This window comes from Carya illinoinensis, chromosome 9 (genome assembly GCF_018687715.1).
Source record: "Carya illinoinensis cultivar Pawnee chromosome 9, C.illinoinensisPawnee_v1, whole genome shotgun sequence".
NCBI classification, from domain to species: Eukaryota; Viridiplantae; Streptophyta; class Magnoliopsida; order Fagales; family Juglandaceae; genus Carya; species Carya illinoinensis.
In genome coordinates this window covers 41,267,501-41,272,704 of record NC_056760.1, presented here as the reverse complement: position 1 = coordinate 41,272,704, position 5,204 = coordinate 41,267,501, and positions in this window count along the sequence as shown.

Below are 5,204 nucleotides of genomic sequence, written 5' to 3'. Positions count from 1 at the left end.
ACAATTATGGAGTATGTATTTACACGTAGAATACATGGGGCCACGACAACTGTAGAGTATGTATTTTTCATGTTAAGTCAAGTTTGTGTAGAATACATGGGGCCACAACAACTGTAGAGTATGTATTTTTCATGTTAATTCAAGTTTCAAAGCAAGTTCATGCTAAGTCAAGTTTTAGATCAAGTTCATGTCAACTCAAGTTCAGTTCATGTTTCAATTTAAGTTATGTCAATTATGCTATGTTGTACGCCAAGTTATGTTTTAATTACTTATGAATTTGATTATGCATTTATTCTTTTACTGTCATCCATGCATTATTAGCTTGTGTGGAAGTTTTTTGTTAACTTACTGAGATTTATAATCAAATCTCACTTTGGTAGTCCCAACTACCATTCCTCCCGAATGGTAGATCTTGTTACAGGACCTAAAGGAGAATCAGGAGCTGATCAACTAGACACAGTTGACTAAACGACGGTGTGACATAAATGTTAATATAGTAATTAACGTAAATTACTACTTGTACGATTGAGTTGCATTTCTAGTACTTTTTGGATCATAACCATTTTGGACTAGTGTTGTGATCTTAGTTGTTCAATGGATTTTTATGTATGAAGTATGTTTTAAGCATTTGGGATATTTTCAATTTGGTGCATAGTATTGTTAAAGAAAAAAATTTATCCGCTGCGAATATTGCATATTGTTAGATGCATGTTAGGAATATTGCATCTTATATGTCATGAACGGGGGCAGGTAACCTTGTGTTGCATGTCTCGACGCTTCAAATGTCCGTCCGATTCCAAACGAAATTTAGGGGCGTCACAGAAGGTACGTAGGAAATAGGTTTGCCCCAAAGTTTTAATGAAAATGATAAAAATAAAAATGACCAGTTACACTAATCATAAAAAGATTTTATAAAAATAAATAATAAATTGATATAGTTTTATGTGATACATATTAGATCTATTTTATAATAAAATTAATTTTATAATTTAATGTATTACACATCAAGCCATGAAAGTTTATATATATAGGAAAAATCTATTTATCATTCATTTTCTCATCATTCTTTTATCATCCCATAATATGGCATTAAATAATAGGTTTACAAGTGAAATATAATAAATAGTTTACAATAATCTAATGTCATATCATGGGATGATGAGAAAATGATGAGAATTAAGATGATGAGTAACATTCATCATATATATATATCTTTATAAATATAAAGAAGCTATCAAATGGAAAATCTTGTTTTAACGGTTTTTATTATTTTTTCATTAAAGTTAAAGCCTTAAACGTCTATGTACTGTGAATGTAACTTCCTAGTTGACGTTAGGAGATTCTTTAATTCCTTAGAAACCAAAACTACATAGGATCCCTGAATGCAAAGAGTTAGATTTTTGACTATTTAACATTTTACTAAGTTTTTCAAGCAGTCAAACTTTTGCTTAACAAAAACTATAAGAAAACACGAAAACAGAAAGAACCCAGACAACAAAATATACATGTGAGTGTTTTAGGCCAGATCCAAGTACTTTCTCTCGCAATTCAACTTCCACCTCAAAGAAAAAGAGTGAAATGAAAAGGAAAATTTTACCATAACAATCTTCGACAAGAAAATTGAAGGTGTGGTGGTCGTAGGTGTAGGTGAATTTGTTGTTGGAGGAAGGGAGTTTCTGTTGGCACTAAGCCGCAATCGCTAGGAAGTTGCCGGTAAACTCAGTGTACTTGGCCAAGACCACGATGCCTCGAGCCACAAAGGTGTATATGAAGATTCCTAACTCATTGGTTTCTCTCTCTATAACAATCATTTAGCTCCGAAGCATGATAGAGATGGAGCAAAACGAGAGAGAGAGAGAGAGAGAGAGAGAGAGAGAGAGAGAGAGAGAGAGAGAGAGAGAGAGAGAGAGAGAGAGAGAGAGAGAGAGAGAGAGAGAGAGCATTTTTTTATTTTTGACCGTGAGGTTAGAGCTTGTTCCTACATTCACAATTTCTGGGATCTTTTGGCCTATTTCTTTTACTATTTTTTCTTCGGATGGAAGGTGGTCCATGGATGCTAAGAAAAAACCACTTCATTGTTGGTGTCCTTGGCAACTTTCTAGCACGCTTTAGCGTCTTTTTATTTTTTTTTCGAGTTAAAAACATTTTGTTTCATTCGTCAAATTATCTCTAAAATTAATTTACCTCTTGAGTCCAATAAAAAAATCATTTTATTTTCTAATCTATCAAAATATATAATTATTAAACTTCACTGACCTATTATTATCCGAATATATTTCTTAAATTTTACTTTTTTATGCATTAAATTATGCATTAATTATTTTTTTTTGTTAAAAATCATATTTTTTTAATTAAAAACTTTATCTCACTCAACTAGACAAACTTGTTTTACATGTTATTCCAACCTAATATATATATATATATATATTATTCCAACCTAATATATATTATTTGCTTAACAAAAACTATAAGAAAACACAAAAACGGAAAGAACCTAGAAAACAAAAAATACATGTGAGTGTTTTAGGCCAGATCCAAGTACTTTCTCTCGCAATTCAACTTCCACATCAAAGAAAAAGGGTGAAATGAAAAGGAAAATTTTACCATAACAATATTTGACGAAAAAATTGAGGGTGTGGTGGTCGCATGTGTAGTTGAACTTGTTGTTGGAGGAAGGGAGTTTCTGCAGGTACTGAGTCGCAATCGCTAGGAAGTTTCCAGTAAACTCGGTGTACTTGGCCAAGACCACGGTGCATCGGGCCACAAAGGTGTATATGAACGATTCCTAACTCATTGGTTTCTCTCTCTATACAATGATTTGGCTTCGAAGCATGATAGAGATGGAGTAAAACGTGAGAGAGAGAGAGAGAGAGAGAGAGAGAGAGAGAGAGGTTAGAGCCTTTTTTTTTTTTTTATCGTGAGGTTAGAGCTTGTTCCTACACTCACAATTTCTGAGATCTTTCGGCCTATTTCTTTTACTATTTTTTCTTTTGGCCCATTTTTTCTTCGGATGGAAGGTGGTCTATGGATGCTAAGAAAAAAACCACTTCATTGTTGGTGTCGTTGGCAACTTTTTGGCATGCTTTAGCGTCTTTTTATTTTTTTTTTCGAGTTAAAAACATTCCGTTTCATTCGTCAAATTATGTCCAAATTTAATTTAACTATTGAGTCCAATAAAAAAAATCATTTTATTTTCTAATCTATCAAAATATATAATTATTAAACTTCACTAACTTATTATTATCCAAATATATTTCTTAAATTTTACTTTTTTATGCATTAAATTAGTATTAATTAATTTTTTTTGTTAAAAATCATATTTTTTTAATTAAAAACTTTATCTCACTCAACTAGACAAACTTGTTTTACACGTTATTCCAACCTAATATATATTATTTGCTTAACAAAAATTATAAGAAAACACAAAAACGGAAAGAACCTAGAAAACAAAATATACATGTGGGTGTTTCAGGCCAGATCCAAGTACTTTCTCTCGCAATTCAACTTCCACATCAAAGAAAAATTTTACCATAACAATCTTTGACGAGAAAATTGAAGGTGTGGTGGTCGCATGTGTAGTTGAACTTGTTGTTGGAGGAAGGGAGTTTCTATAGGCATTGAGCCGCAATCGCTAGGAAGTTGCCAGTAAACTCGGTGTACTCGGCCAAGACCACGGTGCCTCGGGCCACAAAGGTGTATATGAACAATTCCTAACTCATTGGTTTCTCTCTCTATACAATGATTTAGCTTCGAAGCATGATAGAGATGGAGTAAAACGTGAGAGAGAGAGAGAGAGAGAGAGAGAGAGAGAGAGAGAGAGAGAGAGAGAGAGAGAGAGAGAGAGGTTAGAGCCTTTTTTTTTTTTTTATCGTGAGGTTAGAGCTTGTTCCTACACTCACAATTTCTGAGATCTTTCGGCCTATTTCTCTTACTATTTTTTCTTTTGGCCCATTTTTTCTTCGGATGGAAGGTGGTCTATGGATGCTAAGAAAAAAACCACTTCATTGTTGGTGTCGTTGGCAACTTTTTGGCATGCTTTAGCGTCTTTTTATTTTTTTTTTCGAGTTAAAAACATTCCGTTTCATTCGTCAAATTATCTCCAAATTTAATTTAACTATTGAGTCCAATAAAAAAAATCATTTTATTTTCTAATCTATCAAAATATATAATTATTAAACTTCACTAACTTATTATTATCCAAATATATTTCTTAAATTTTACTTTTTTATGCATTAAATTAGTATTAATTAATTTTTTTTGTTAAAAATCATATTTTTTTAATTAAAAACTTTATCTCACTCAACTAGACAAACTTGTTTTACACGTTATTCCAACCTAATATATATTATTTGCTTAACAAAAATTATAAGAAAACACAAAAACGGAAAGAACCTAGAAAACAAAATATACATGTGGGTGTTTCAGGCCAGATCCAAGTACTTTCTCTCGCAATTCAACTTCCACATCAAAGAAAAATTTTACCATAACAATCTTTGACGAGAAAATTGAAGGTGTGGTGGTTGCATGTGTAGTTGAACTTGTTGTTGGAGGAAGGGAGTTTCTATAGGCATTGAGCCGCAATCGCTAGGAAGTTGCCAGTAAACTCGGTGTACTCGGCCAAGACCACGGTGCCTCGGGCCACAAAGGTGTATATGAACAATTCCTAACTCATTGGTTTCTCTCTCTATACAATGATTTAGCTTCGAAGCATGATAGAGATGGAGTAAAACGTGATAGAGAGAGAGAGAGAGAGAGGTTAAAGCCTTTTTTTTTTTTTTTTTTTATCGTGATGTTAGAGCTTGTTCCTACACTGACAATTTCTGAGATCTTTCGGCCTATTTCTCTTACTATTTTTTCTTTTGGCCCATTTTTTCTTCGGATGGAAGGTGGTCTATGGATGCTAAGAAAAAAACCACTTCATTGTTGGTGTCGTTGGCAACTTTTTGGCATGCTTTAGCGTCTTTTTATTTTTTTTTTCGAGTTAAAAACATTCCGTTTCATTCGTCAAATTATCTCCAAATTTAATTTAACTATTGAGTCCAATAAAAAAAATCATTTTATTTTCTAATCTATCAAAATATATAATTATTAAACTTCACTAACTTATTATTATCCAAATATATTTCTTAAGTTTTACTTTTTTATAAATTAAATTAGTATTAATTAATTTTTTTTGTTAAAAATCATATTTTTTTAATTAAAAA